Genomic DNA, 16,513 nt, shown 5'->3' with positions numbered 1-16,513 from the left:
TTTGTGCATGTACTAATCCATATATTATGTGTGTATTTCATGTACAATATAATTGGTGGAGTCCAGTCGTGTGAGCTGCGCAGTCCCGATCCCCACTGCAGAGCTTCACATCTCTGCAAGCTTCGATAAGGTAAGCACACACAACTGTCAGCAATCTCACCTCAATCTGTTCTTTGAAGCTGAATAGTCTCAATCTTTATAGTGTAATGTAGATCTATATTTTCACTTTATTTTCGTATTTTCTTCACAAGAAGTCATAGACAGTTATTTGGAGCATTCTTTTCAGGAGGAAATTTTAAATCAGATAATGTAATTAAGTGTGTACAAACATATACATAATTTGTCGTTTGTAATTTTGTTACGGTCAAAACTAGATCACAATTTAAAATGGATAAAGAGAAAGTGTTAGATGTTGAGGAAATTGGTGAAATTACGAGTATAGAGGAGATAGCAGCTTCGTCTCAACAGGAAACAAAATCCTATAACTCAAATCTTAGAAGAACTAAGACTTTTGTCAGTATTGGTAACTACTATGTCAGTTGTGGTACAAGAAATATCACAAAAGCAGGAGGACATCACACAGAAGCCAACTGATATGTCATTGGTGGTACAAACAATATCACACAAGCAAGCAGACTTTTGTCAAAAGCAAACAGACGTGTCAGCCGCAATTCAGGCATTAGTTAGCCAACAAAAACAAATCTCAAATGAGATAACCGAGTTGCGAGATGCAAAACATGAAATCGAGGCAGGAGGAAGTAGAAACTGCCGTAGTGGAATTAACAGAAACTGTGACTACCATAGCTTCTGGATGTGATCAATTGATACGAAAGAATTTTAGTAAACATCAACAGGGTTTCTCAAATAAATTGGATGAATGGGCATCCGCTAAGGAAAACCAGGTGATGCTATGTGTAGATGCAAGTATAAAAGAAGCGGTAAGACAATTGCCTATTGACATCTTAACAATTGCAGAAAATATTAAAGAAGACATTAAAGAAATAAAGGAACAATTAGGGGTGAATTTTAAACAATGGAAGGACGAAATAGTCTAACCTGTTGAAAATATGTCCAAAGATATGATAACAGAAGCGAGGGGCAGTAGAAGTAGAACGAACGCAGGGCTCAAGCTATGAATCATGTTATGTTAACGGACATGCTTCGCCGGAGGGAAATATAAATTATAACGGAATACATGCAGAGCCATAACCTAAGAATGTGTTCGCTGCAGTCCTAATGGAGGAAAAATTGTTGAAAAATGGGCAGTTTCAGACGTTCCCACCTGACCGAAAATCCATAAACCCAGTGGTATTTATACGAGGATTTCGTGGAGTACTACCAAGGGCATGGACTGAAGCGCAAAAGCTCAATTACGTTTCAGGACATATTGAAGGTGATGGTGCGTTATGGGCCACGGAAATGATGGATACATGCGAAACATACGAGGAATTTGAGAAGGCGTTTCTTGCTAAATATTGGTCACGGGGTGTGCAAGAACGATTAAGAAAAGAAGTCTTTAACCCGGAGCCGTTCTGTGTAAAAACAGGAAGTCTACAGTGATACTTTGAGAAGTATTTAAATAAAGCAAGCTACTGGGATGAACCTATAACGCACAATGATATTCTGCGGATTTTGAAGGCGAAACTTCCGGCTGAGACGAGAGAGCATTTAAGGGAACCCGGAACCTAAAAATGATGAAATTTTGGGTTTTCAGTTTATTGTGAAATAAAATACTACAGATCTTCCTCTTTAAAATGACATATTAATCTTACCTGTAGCTCAGCTCCAAGTATTGAAAATATTATTTTCAATAATGTGCTGTAAAGGGCATGTGGCGACATTGAATTTCCATGGATACATGTTCATTGAAAACATCGGTTTTCCATACTTCCGGTCTTTCCAAAGACGTTATATTACGTTGGCAACACGATTTGATAGGCAGTTGTTTTGTCTGCGTATTGTAGTATTTGGATACTGTTGTTTACATTGAGCATTTGGTGGTTATTACACGATTTGTGTTGTATTTCTATTGCGTAACTGGAACTTATGAAATATGCCTCGATTTAGTAACAGAGTTTACAAGAAGCCTCCTCCGGGGTTCACTAGTGGAACTGTGACAATTTCTCCGACCTTGGGAAATGATTCTGAAATAGTGAAGTTATTCATGAAGTGAAATCTATTCCTGTCTCTAGCACAAGCAAGAAGTTGCATGGATCAACTGAAAAATACTGCAGTTTATTGGAGAAGTGTAGTGAGGATAATGTGAACGAAATAATTAACATTTCATTGCTCTCAAAGGTGATTGAGAGTTCAGTACTGTGTAAGGAATGTTGCAAATTGAGTATGTCAGTAAATGTCAAGCGACACATAGGACTTGCACCAGAAATCTGTCTCCATTGTACTAGTTGTCATTACAATGTTTCATTTTGGAACTCAGAATATGTCGAAATAGGCCAAGGTGAAACTGATACTGAGAAAAGCGAGTACTATGGTGTAAACATTAGATATGTTTATGCTCTAAGGTCAATCGGTAAGGGATACAGGGATCCTCTGCTGATCAAATGTTTTGTGGTGTAATGAATCTACCACCACCACCAACGAAAGTCTCAAAATATAACTCGGTTGTTGAATCCTGTGTTGAAGATATTGCCCACGAACCTATGAAAGAAGCAGTGGAGGAGGCTGTGGCGGTGAATGAAGAAATTCCAGATGTTCAGAATCCTCGGGACCTGACTGTCGCACTAGATGGTGCGTGGCAGAAGCGCGGGCACGCTTCACATAATGGGGTAATAACGGCAACAAGTGCTGATACTACAAAAGTTATTGATGTTGTAATTAAATCCAAGCACTGTAGGTGTCCTAAAAGAGTGAAGGATGAGCATGCAGAAAACTGTCGAAGGAATTATAGTGGGTCTAGTGGGGCCATGGAAGTTTCCAATGTGAAAGACATTTTCAGTCGCTCCCTTCTGTGGTACAAGGTCAGATAACTACAGTGTCTGGGTGATAGTGATTCGAAGTCTTTTGCTGCTGTATCTGAGCTGAAACCTTATGGAAATGGTGTTACCATTACTAAACAGGAGTGCATAGGTCACGTTCAGAAACGTATGGGACCAAGGCTGCGTCGACTGAAGACCACAATGAAAGGCCAAGTACTCAGTGATGGAAAACCTTTGGGTGGAGCTAAAAGATTGACAGATGGGGTAATCAACAGATTGCAGAGAGACTATGGACTGGCAATAAGACAAAATACTCACACTGTTGATGCAATGGAAAAGGCTGTAATGGTACTTTGCTACCACAACGTATCCACTGACGAGGAACCACTACATGGACTGTGCCCACAGGGACCCAATTCCTGGTGCAAGTACAACAAATATCAGGGATCTGAACGTGTATACAAGCATCATCACAGTCTACCAGAAACTGTCATGGAGGCTATAAAACCAATATTCAGAGATCTTTCTGCAACTGAACTTTTGAAGCAATGTCTCCATGGACGTACACAAAATCAAAATGAGAGTGTGAATAATGTAATTTGGACCAGAATCCCAAAAAATGTGTTTGTGGAAATTCATACTCTTCATTTTGGAGTATATGATGCCATTGCTAAGTACAACAAAGGTAACATTATAAAGTAAAATGTGCTGCAGAAGTTGGATGTGATGCCCGGAAAGCACATGGTGAGTGCAATGATGTCGATAGACAATGAGAGGAAACGGGATGCTGAAAGGAAAGAAAAGGAGTGTGAGTGGCAAGCCAGACAAAGAATGAAAGGTGTGAAAAGAAGGCTAGATGGGGAGATGTCTAGTGACAGTGAAAACCCATCTTATGGTGCTGGATTCCACTAAAATGTTAGTGAAACTTTAAAACTCGTTTTCACAAGTTTACTTTTTTACCATATAAGGAACTTTTCTGCTAAACTATTAGAGATAAAGACTTAAAATTTTCAAGGCATGTAAGCAGTGCCAATATACACCTTGTATCATAGCCTTTTTGTGATACATAATTGATAACAGATTTTATTTCAAAGATACTATGCAAAAAAATGTGTCAATTATTTTCAGTAACAAAATAATTAATATCTTCCCAAAAAACACCAATAAATTGAAATCCATATGGTATATGGTATTAAATATATGTAATATTAAACTGTCAAAGTTTCATCATTCTGGTGTTAATAGTTCATAAGAAAATGTTCCTTACATTTAACATTGGAGTTATAGGACGTTCCGGGTCCCCTTAATACAGTGATCAGAGGAAAATTTTGAAGAATTCATGTCAGTCTTGATCAAAGAAGATATTAAGGCAAGGCCAGACAGACACAGCGCGTACTCGCAGTCGAATAACGCTTACGGCAGCCGAGCGAGCAATCAGCTGATTCCGGAGACAAATGCAAATTGCGTTCCGCCGCACTGCAATAATTACGACCAACATCGTGAACCGCGTATCGGTAATGGAAACAATTTCAGATACGGGATAAACAAACTGAATCCACATGACGGAAGGTACAATCCAGGTTATAATGTGAACTCGAATTGTACGAATTGGAAAAACAATAATAGGAAGACGCTATCTTTTGTGCTGATGGATAATGACTGGTTGCAACGAACACCAGTTATTACAGAAGTGAGAGAGGGTGCGGTTCATGCAAATGAATCGCGCTCGGAAAACTGATTCCGACCGAATCGTGCCCTGGAGGAGCGGTCGAGGAAAGGTATAGAGGCTATGAGCAGAATGTAGATATGATGAGGTACAACGAAGGAAGATTAATAGAAGAGCAGCTTTGTGCTGACACAAGTAAATGTATGGAAGAATGCTCATCGGAACCCATTTCTGCAATGAAATTTGAAATAGAGGGTATTCCAGTAACGGTAGTTTCGGATACGGGCGCATCAGTAAACGCAAGTATCAATGAATTCATTTAAAACAATAATGAAGAATACCATGTTACCGACATATCCTACGCAACATTGTACAATACTAGGAGCATTTGGCATACGATCACAACCTGTGAAGATACAGACGGTGCTAAAATTGGATCTAGGAAATGCAGTGATAACGTGCGCGTTCCTAGTAGTGGATAAATTAATAGTCGACTCTGTTCTGGATTAGAAACTACCCCGGAGAAGAACGCAAAATTAGACTTCTCTACAGCGGAAGTAAATTTTTGGATCTACGGAGCTCTAGACCAGGTAGATTTGCTAAGGAAAGAAAGAAAACGTAGAACATACTGCAGGGGAAAAAGTTGCAATTGATACTGAAAGTGGGCCAGCAATGTAAAACAAGTTTGATTAAAGTCATCCAAGTAGTAGAAATATCTGAACAGATAAAACAGAAGATGAGCGAGCCAGAGCACATTAAGGATGAGCATAGGAAATACTGGTCTATCCTTTTAATCCAGTATATGAGAGTGTTTGAAGAACAACCCAGTATCATTAAGGGTTATATATGTCATTTTAGTGTCAAGCCACACAGTGCAAACTGACATAGTTTCTATTCTGTTTCATGGAAACAACGCAATGCGGTGGACCAAGAACTACAGAGGATGTTAGATTTGAATCTAATTGAACCTACAAACAGTCCTTATTCCAGTTCGCTTCTCGTTGTGCCGAAACCAGGTGGATAGGTACATCTTGTACTCGCTGCTCGTGTAATTAACACAATTATTGCACCAGTATGTACTCACCCAAAAAATACATATAAGTTGATCCAAAAGTTCAATGGAGTGAAGTATTTACCAACTATCCAATGGCGTGCTTCATACTGGCTGGTAAAGTTAGATGAAGAGTCAAGAAAGTATACTGCATTTATATACGCCGGAAGAAGTTATCATTTCAAGGTTCTTCCATTTGGTTTGAATATCAGTGTAGGCAGGAGTATTCATATCTGCATTGGATGCAGCATTAGGACCTGAACTAAGGAGTCCACTAACATCGTTGCGGATGACATCTTGATAGCTACAAATAGCTGGGAAGAACATGTGAATCTACTGACACGAGTATTAGAGAGAATTTCTCGTGTGGAAATAACAGCTAATCTCCAAAAGTCATATTTCTGCCTCGAGAAAATAAAATTCTTAGGAGATTTAATAAATTCAAGAGGCATCTTAACAGATGAAAAGAAGATAAATGCGATAAAAAATTTTCCTGCTCCTAAGACAAAAAGGCAGTTAAAAGGATTTTTAGGTCTTGCATGGTTTTTTCGTCGGTTCGTAGAGGATCTGTCGATGACTTCTGTGCCGTTACTAAATTTATTAAGGAAAAACGTGCATTGGCATTGGACTGAGGAATGTCAAAGAGCATTCGAAGCAATCAAGCAAGTTATGTCTAATGCAAAGGTTCTCCATCATCCTGATATGTCCTTGGAATTTGGATTCGTGACAGATTCTTCATCTGTTGGTTTGGGCATTTATTTGTAACAAATTCGAAAAATAGATGGCAAGCCCACCTTTTGCCCAATAGCTTTCGCTGGTTGGACACTGTCAAGTTGCGAGACGTTGTATACTACCACGGAACAAGAGACTCTTGGTACATCTTGTGGGGGCATTCAAAAAGTTTGATTATTATTTACATGGAGCAAGAACTACTGTGTAATGTGATCATCAAACTCTTAGCTTTTTACAAACTTGTAAGCTATTACATGCAAGATTAGGAAGATGGACGGTCGCTCTTCAAGAGTAAATACAAGGGAAGGAGAATATAAGAGCAGATGTCTTATCCCATCTTCCAGGAGTATTAGAAGAAGGCATCATCTTGGATGAAAATTGTGGTGTCACCGCCAGACACCACACTTGCTAGGTGGTAGCTTTTAAATCGGCCGCGGTCCATTAGTATACGTCGCACCCGCGTGTCGCCACTGTCAGTGATTGCAGACCGAGCGCCGCCTCACAGCAGGTCTAGAGAGACGTACTGGCAATCGCCCCAGTTGTACAGCCGACGTTGCTAGCCATGGTTCACTGAGCATTACGCTCTCATTTGCCGAGACGATAGTTAGCATAGCCTTCAGCTAAGTCAATTGCTACGACCTAGCAAGGCGCCATTTATCCTTTGCTATGTATCTAATGACGCATATACTGTATCAACAAGACCAATGTTCACAAATTGTGGATTAAAGTTAAGTATTCCAGCAGCTACGTACTTTTCTTTATAGGATTCATTACGTATCCTGTTTCAGACCTCACGCCATCCTGCGTGAGCTTATAGCGTGCATTTCGGCTTCCTCAAACAACACGGTGTTGGCACTTCTGCCGACAGTTCAAAAATGAAGATGAATTTCCAATTTTATTAATGAGAGATCAAGTAAACCGAAGACACTATTTAGAGTCATGTGGTGATATGACGAGAATCCAATAAAGTGATCCAAGACGGATGAAGATTCGACAGAAATTAGAAGATGCACAAAGAGATATAATAAACCAGTACTATAAGGTAGTGAATGATGTTCTGTTTCATCGTCAGAGTAATATGAGTCAGAACTGGTGTATATGTATACCCGAGGAATATGAGGAGAAGTTAATAACGTATACTTGCAACACCAGGGGACACTTTGGTGTTGCAAAATGTGTGAACAAACTGAGTATGTACTGTTAATTCCCAGTAGAAAAGTATGGGGAGTACTAAGAAAATGTGTAATATGTCAGAAAACAAAATCAAATAACAAAGGCAGTAAAGGCCTGTTACATTCCATTATTCCGGAAAAGCCGCTAGCTATTTTATTAGTGGATGTATGTGGACCATCACCGAGGACTAGAGGAGGTTGTAAATACAATGTAGCTTCACAAAATACGTCAAATTTTATCAAATGAAAACTGCTACAGCAGCGCCAATTCTGAACTGTTTATTCAATGACTACTTCGGCGCATTGGAAAGCCGAACGCAGTGCTATCTGACAATGCCACAAATTTCACTGGATATAGGTGAAGGCATGCATTAGCTCGAGCCAACATCACACAAATATTAACATCCAGATATAACCCGGGCGCGAACCCGATCGCGAGAACTTTTCGCGAATTAAATAGATTTATGCGAACATGTTGCCATGCGAAGCAGACAAGATGGATAGAATATCTCGATACATTTTAGGATATCATGAACAATTTACCTCATATGAGCACAGACCTTACATCTGCTGAACTAATGTTCCGGAGAAGAGAAAGAAATGAATGGATAGATAAGATTGCAAAGATATCAGAAGGAGAAATCCAATGGGAAAAAGAACAGCTTTAATAAATCTGATCGAAAATGCTAGGAAGAGGAAGGTAGATTTTGACCAAAGAATATTACGCAGACAATCCTTTGGCGTTGGCGAAAGAATATTGTTACGTACACATCCTCGTGTGTCGCTGCTAAACAAGACAAATAGAAAATGGCAATTGATGTGCGAAGGACAATTTGAAGTGATTATGATACCAATTCCAGGAGCATATGTCTTAGGATATCCTGAGACCAGAAATATAAAGGGATTATATCTTCATCACGATTTAAAAAAGTATCATTCCTGAGGGAATAAAAAAAGGAAGATAGTTTTTCTAATAGTAATATAAGTAATTTTTTCATAGTTTCAGATAAGATTATGATGGATCGACAGGGGTCCGTAAGAGATGAATTATAATGATTATGTAAATATATATGTTTTCTTCCAGCAACCTGATTTTGTATATTCTTAAGGCCGGCCGAAGTGGCCGTGCGGTTAAAGGCGCTGCAGTCTGGAACCACAAGACCGCTACGGTCGCAGGTTCGAATCCTGCCTCGGGCATGGATGTTTGTGATGTCCTTAGGTTAGTTAGGTTTAACTAGTTCTAAGTTCTAGGGGACTAATGACCTCAGCAGTTGAGTCCCATAGTGCTCAGAGCCATTTGAACCATTTTATTCTTAAGGAAAAGTAATTATGATGTTTTTTAATATCAGTAAAAAATATAGTTATGTTGGATATCTGTTTCAGTTTTCATGTAATTGTTAGTATTAGGTATATGGATTTTGTGAACAGCAACGAACTTAGGGTGAAGTGTTGTGTGTTTCCAGGTACAAAATAAATTATGAACAAGTGTTGGTGCAGTGTCATAAACAGAAACTAGTGATGAGATACAAGAGTGGTTATCTGTGTGCTAATAAGCAAGGATATACTCACGTGCGCCACATTCGAAAACGATTTTGTGCTTCATTGAAGAAAAAGGTGTAGTCACGAAAGAGAATCATCACTAGAGTTTACCAAGGTAACGAGTGTGGACATGGTACTCTCGTAGGAATTGTGGCGAAAGATCACCCGAATATTGAGGAATAAAATGTATATTACTTCTTCCGAATCACTAAACTCAGACCAGTTACGTGAGAATGAAGAGTGTAAGTACTAACCCGTTCTCTCACAGCGCTTTCCCGTCAGTAATCATTACAATTGATACTTGTTACTGGGTATGTTACATGTTCACATGTCACTGCCCTGTGAATGGGCCTGTGAGGGTATGATCCAGCCGTACTCCTACCTGAGGATCAACCCTGTTCCTAACCATCCCACACACACTAGCAAGAGGGTCATTCTCAGTCTCTACACACACCTATCCTGCAACTTCCATCAGACGTCGTGCTGACGTCGTTACCAAGACATCTTCACATTTACCCTACTCCACCAATGCTAGAGCACCCTATATAAAGACAATGCCAGATCTGTTATTTAAACTTTTAATTAATTTTTGTAAATTACTGGGTGTAACATAAGGTTAAATTAGCCTTGTTCCAGGTTTTCCATGGTTTCCCTCAGGAGCCCTTGCCCGGATGGGAAGGCTCTTCTGATCGAAAGTCCATGGCCACATGAGCCGTTTATAGAGTTACTTAAACGGCTAATGTCAAAATATTTAACTTTATGAGAGGTAACTAGTGATTATGAAAGCTACACAAAGTTCATAAGCGGCTCCACTCAGTAATATTGTACGAAACAGTAGGTTCTAGTAGTGGGCAGGAAATCGCGTATCTGTTAGAAATCACAGTGATTGAGAAGTCACAGATATCACAATAACAACTTTACAAAATCTAACTGCGATTTCAGTCACAGTTAGCAGTCGGAAGTAGCATTTCACACTCAACGCCGTGAGCCATCTGTGGGCCGAATTCCTTACTCCTTTCTGCGATTTCAGTGACAAGTCGCGGCTAGAAGTCGCAAGTAGCAACTAAAAAGCGCAGTTAACAGTGCCATCTGTTGGCCAAAGTTCGTACTACGCTCATCTCTGCGACACGCTATCGAGTCCAACTGCGATTTCTGCGTACTACGCTCATCTCTGCGACACGCTGTCGAGTCCAACTGCGATTTCTGTGACAAGTCGCAACTAAGAGTCGCAAGTAGCAACTAAAAAGCGCAGTTAACAGTGCCATCTGTAGGCCACAGTTCGTACTATGCTCATTTCTGCGACACGCTATCGAGTCAAACTGCGATTTCCGTGACAAGTCGCAACTAAGAGTCGCAAGTAGCAACTAAAAAGCGCAGTTAGCACTGCCTTCTGTTGAGCAAAGTTCATACTACGCTATTCGCTACCGAGTCAAACTGCGATTTCTGTGACAAATCTCAACTAAGAGTCGCAAGTAGCAACTAAAAAGCGCAGTTAACATACTTTTCCTAGTGCCATCTGTTGACCGACGTACGTACTTCGTTATGAGAGCCTTGTGCCCCACGAGATCGATGTGCTGTGTGTGCATATGAAGCGCTTATTTCAATAGTGGTACAAGTCCATTTTTGTTTATTTTGAGATACAGAGTCGTAAAGTTAAATGAGCGCTGAAAAATCTGCAGTAGGGATACCAGAAATATTCAAGCATATGGCTTCTTGCTAGAGATGAACCTTTATTTATGTTTGTTTGGATCATTATAGACAGAGAAGTGGATGTAATGGACTTATACCAATATTGAAATAAGCCCTTCATATTATATGACGACATGCACATTCAGCATCAGTTATGGTTGGCCAAATACTGCTGTGACTCTGAATGTATTATATTAATAAGAAGCAACATTGCCTTTTTCTCCTGAAAATATCAAGTAACGTAACAAATGTGTTTGATTCTGCTTCCAATATGACAGTTTTGGTTAATACTCCACATGCCTACAGGACTTTGCAATGTTAACACGGCAGAACTCAGACATCTGTGTAAGTGTAGTGAAATGAAAACAGTCATATGAATGCCTCACTTTTGTTCCGACACAGTTCAAGACTCGGGAGAAAAGTTTTACACCTGGTGTTCTACATGGCAACTTCACACACAAGAACTTTTTGCCGACACTACTACCACCTACATAAGTAAGCTTTTCCTGTGTTACTTTCAAGTAATGCACTTAAGCTATTCCTGATTTAACTGGAAGATCTGTACTTCCCACTTTCATATCAACAGCCTCAATATGCATATTGTAGACTTCGGGATATGTTATGGGTCAGTGTCACACCAAGATTGTGGAGAAAGTGGGGGGGGGGGGGGGGGCATGTCACTCTCCAACAAGTGTTTACCAATAAATAAGTGGCGGAAAATTACGGGTATTGGACGGCTTAACATGTGGAAAATGAGATTTTTATTATTCACTCACTGTATTTAACATTTATTATTCCTTTAAAATCGCACAACAACTTCAATAAAACACAGTTTAATGATTCACACACTTATTTCACAATTATTTCACTTTTAAACAGCAAATCCTCTAAGAGCTGTCTTGAATCTTCACGAGTCTCTCTCAACAGCCTTGATGTGGATAGATACGTACAGCAACCAGTAATCAGAGTCAGAACAGCGTCTGCAAAAACACAAGGATTATTAAACAATTTTTGCTGTCACTAATTACTAGCAATATAATTGACAGAGTAGATTGCTAATATTTGCTATAATGAATATCACATTTGCAAGAATGATCTCACTGAAGTAATTAAGTCCATCGAAAAGCTTAGAAACTAACCTCTCGTCTGACGAAAACGGTCTAAAGACGCACTGGCAATTTCTTCAGATCTGTTGATTGAGTTATCACTTTACTGAGTGACTGAAATGTAGTTCAGGTACCTATGAACATAACAATATGTTAGAATTATTTTCTAAACACGAACTATTACGGTACTGTACGGTTACTTACATATTAATTACACTATTCATATTTTCACAGTTGTTTCTTTAATATAAAATTAAAGCCAACGGAAGAAGAAACGTAAAACGTACTTGCCAATGACAGGTTTGTTGAGATGCAATTTTCTGTGTTCACAGATGTAACTTTTTCATACGGTTGGTAGTCGCAGAAATCGCAGGAGTCACAGAAATCGCAGAAGTCACAGAAATTGCAGAAGTAGCAGAAATCGCAGAAGTCACAGAAATCGCAGAAGTCGCAGAAATCGCTGAAATAGCAGTGGCGGAGGGATACACGACCTATGTTCCTTAACTGCGACTCTTAACTGCGACAAATCACAGTTAAGAATAACAGATACTGAAAAGTAGCATTCACAGAAATCACTGATATCGGAAAATCGCAGCTTAGCCCATCACTAGTAGGTTCAATTTTCTTACAGTTTTGGCCCCCGTATTGCCTTATAAAAAAAAAAAAAAAAATCCGCGCTCAAACAGGGGAATTGAAACGGATCGTAAATAGTTAAAATCTTCGACTGTGATGCGGCGAAAGATAAACGCCAAGAGTAGTATAAAGTGACTGCGAGAATTGAAGGTTCCGTGCAAATAACGCATCTCTCTGGAATAAGTAACCAAAGATGTATATTTGAGGACTCTGTGCGAAGCGATTCCAGAGACCGGACGTTTTTTATGTTGGAGAGATTTTGCTATTGTTGTGAGACGCTTTTAAGCTCCATTGTGCATTTTTAGTTAGTCGATGGCGCCATAAACAATTCAAGAAAATAATACGCATTCAAGGTGTGTATTTATCAATTTATAAAAGATTTGACAAACACTGTTCAGCTATCAAGCGACACAGATCGATCGGAGGTGCAGTGTGGAATGATAGTGCGAGGCTCCATCTTTTCACGGTCAACATTCTTCGAGAGAATATCTCAGAAGCAATATTCATTTCGTTGATAAAATAGACACATCAGTCCATACGCATCATACAACATAGCACCTAACTGTGCAATATGATCTTCGTAGCGAAGTAAACATTTTCGAGATTTCAGGTGGAGCAGTTCCGACGAGGAGTATCAACGAGATCGACGCTGCGGGACATTTATCTAGCTCTCCTGTGGTATTTAAAACCAAAGACGTATATTCTTTAGCTTTTAAGGGACTGAAGCTGAAACCTAAATAAAACAACTGTAAATCATTACTAAAAATACGAAAAATAAATAAGAAGCAGAGAATCTTCTTAAACAAAATTTCTTAAATAAATAAATTAATTGAATAAAATATAATAAAATTGATAGGAATCTCAGACATTTCGCAGACGATGATGTTATTTGCAATGAGTCCTCTCTCAGTAAATGATGCCAATTCTTCAGTCTCGTCTTAAAAAAATTACAAAGTAGTAACATCGGTGAGCCTCAGTTGAAGTTGCCCACATCATACAAATACCTGCGTGTGACAGTCTATAGGAATATGAAATGAAACGATTACATAGCCTGAGTCGTAGTAAAGCAGGTGGCAGAGCTCGTTTCATTGGTGGAATACTAACTAAATGAGGTCTACAAAGGAAATGGCTAAGAAAACACTCTTGCAATCCACCTGGAATGTTGTTCAAGTATGTGGGACTCGTACCAAATTAACCGGGGACGCGAAACTTTGTTTGATCCACGGGACAGTGTTGCGGAGATGCGGAGATACTGAATACAGTAAACTTGCGGACGCTTGAGGATAGACGTAAACTGTGCTGCGAAAGCCTAGTGATTAAGTTATCAATCACATTGCAAAATTAATAGCATCATACAAGTTTCTGAAACTTACTAAGTCTTCTGCGAATCGCTCCCGCATGGATTGCGAAGACAAGATTAATTACAGCGCAAACAGAGGTGGTCAAACAATGACTCTCCCCGTGCTCCGTATGTGAATGGAACGCAAATGTGGGACAAAGCTCTAATAGCTGATACAAGGAGTGGATAAATTTATGGAAACACAAAACACACAACACATTATCTTGCCTAATTGGTGTGGATAAACCGATGGCATTCAAAATAGCTTTCAGTCGCCTCGGAAAGGATAAATGCAGGTCCTACCAGATTTCCAGGGAATCTTATATCATTTTTCCTGAAAAATACACACCTTCCTCTCCAAAAGCCGGCCGAAGTGGCTGGGCGGTTCTAGGCGCTACAGTCTGGAACCGCGCGACCGCTACGATCGCAGGTTCGAATCCTGCCTCGGGTATGGGTGTGTGTGTTGTCCTTAGTTTAGTTAGGTTTAAATAGTTCTACGTTCTAGGGGACTGATGACCTCAGAATTGAAGTCCCATAGTGCTCAGAGCCATTTGAAGCTCTCCAAAAAGACTCAATAAAATTGAGATCTGATGACTGTGGTGAGCAGATGGGATGTGACAATTCATCCAGGTGCTCTCAAAATCAGTTCTGGACGATGTGAGTTGGGTGAACAGGGGCCCCTTCACCTTGAAACACAGCATCACCGCTGGAGTACCAACATTATACCGTGAGGTGGTCTAGATCAGCAAAAAAGATCACAGAATCATTGGCAATTATAGGACCTTGATGAGTAATCACTGAGCTCATGGATCAGCGCGATGTAGCTGCGCAAATCGTCACTGAACCTCCGCTATATTTCACTCTTGGGATTTTAACTTGACCGGAAGTTGGAAACAGTGTGAAACAGGATCCATTTCAAATCTCCGTCCAGCCATCCATATCTAGATTTCCTGCCATTTTCCCAAACGCCGGGATGGTTCCTCTGAAAAAGGCACAGCCGAATTCCTTCCCTATTCTCTCGTAATCCGAGCTTGTTCTCCACCCCTAATGATCGCGTTGTCGACGGGACGTTAAAATCTAATCTTCCTTTTCTTCCCGAGACTCTTCCGACCAAACGACGTGCTTTCATTGCTCCATAGTCCAGGTTTGATGGCTTCGGCACCGCGTTTTCCAGTCATGAGCATTTTCAACACCAGCGAGTGATCTTGGTATTCCGGCTCACGCTGCCATTCTCAACTTACGGAGCTCCTTTCCTGTTGTTTTTGTGCTGACAGTGTTCGAGAGTGCGACATTCCGTTCTACAGTGACTTTTGCAGCTGTCGTCCTCTTATTTTTCGTAACAATCGTCTTCAATAATCGTCCGCCACGACCACTCTCTACACACTTTCGTCCGCATTGTGACGTAGCGGATTATGTTTGTACATTTTCGCTGCATGCGGTTTAAGCCTTCCATACGGTGCCTCTTGAAACTTCGGCGACATTGGTTACTGAATCACTCACCATACGAGCACCCATTTCCGCATTCACATAGTTTCAACACTATGCACTCACAACCACAGAGAACAATATTCGACCACGAGTGACACTAGCAACGCACTGAAAACGTTGCAGAGGTGCCATTCGTAGTCAAATACAGCAGTGAACTCTGCAGGCTCGGCTAGCGTTTGAATTTATGTTCAAGCATGCATTTCTCGCTGTTTTTCCATGGTTTTGTCCAACCCGTGTACAATGGGGACTGTTTTCCGCCACGTACGTCGAAATGGTTTGCCTAGCATGGTTGTAAATTTAGATGTACATACAGGAGCACCGTTAGCAAAGTGTTGTCAGACGGAAACGTCAGGTAAGCACGATGCTCAGTAATCGCTATGCAAAGTTCCTAACAGAAAGCTACAAACTATTAGAAATAGAATTTCATTGTGAGATGCGTGGAAATGTAAATGATTGAATCAACAGAGCAGGGTGCGCTTGTCAGAAGCCACTGACAAGAACTAATACGCAACGTCGTTTAGAAAGGAAAAAGGTTTAGCGTTTAACGCTCATCCGGCGATGTCCTCTTTTGATATGGTGCCCGGTTCAAACTTGAGAAGGAACAAACTGTGTCCTTGTTTCGAGATTTCACTCAAATGCGAGCCCATAGTTTTACCAAACGTCGTTCAGAGTTGTCTTTCGTCCGTTGAGAAATAGCAATCAGCGATCGGCCGTCTCAAATGCGAGCCCATAGTCTTACCAAATATCGTCTACAGTTGTGTCTTTTTTTTCGTCGCATTTGGTCGTAGCGGACGTTCACTCAGTTCTTTTTTTTATTACAGAGACCAGCCAGCTCCCTGACCGAACACGCTGAGCCACCGTGCCGGCTTTCTTCGGTCCATGGAGAAACGACAATTAGTCAACGACCATCTCGAATGCGAGCCCATAGACTTTGCAGATACCGTTTAGATTTGTGTCTTTGGTCCGTGGAGAAATGACCGTCGATCAGCCACCGTTCACAGCTAGACTAAATCCCAATTAAGAAGTTTCTATGCTCTATAGTATTCAGCTATACACATCCATGTGCTCCAACTTGTTTTCCAGTGCCGTACAGGCGACTTTCGAAATGTCGCCGTCTCGATATTTTATTATTACCTGAAATCACACCAAAAGCTTCCTAGGT

The sequence above is a fragment of the Schistocerca serialis genome, chromosome 1, assembly GCF_023864345.2.
Source record: "Schistocerca serialis cubense isolate TAMUIC-IGC-003099 chromosome 1, iqSchSeri2.2, whole genome shotgun sequence".
Taxonomy (NCBI): Eukaryota; Metazoa; Arthropoda; class Insecta; order Orthoptera; family Acrididae; genus Schistocerca; species Schistocerca serialis.
This window is presented reverse-complemented; position numbering follows the sequence as displayed.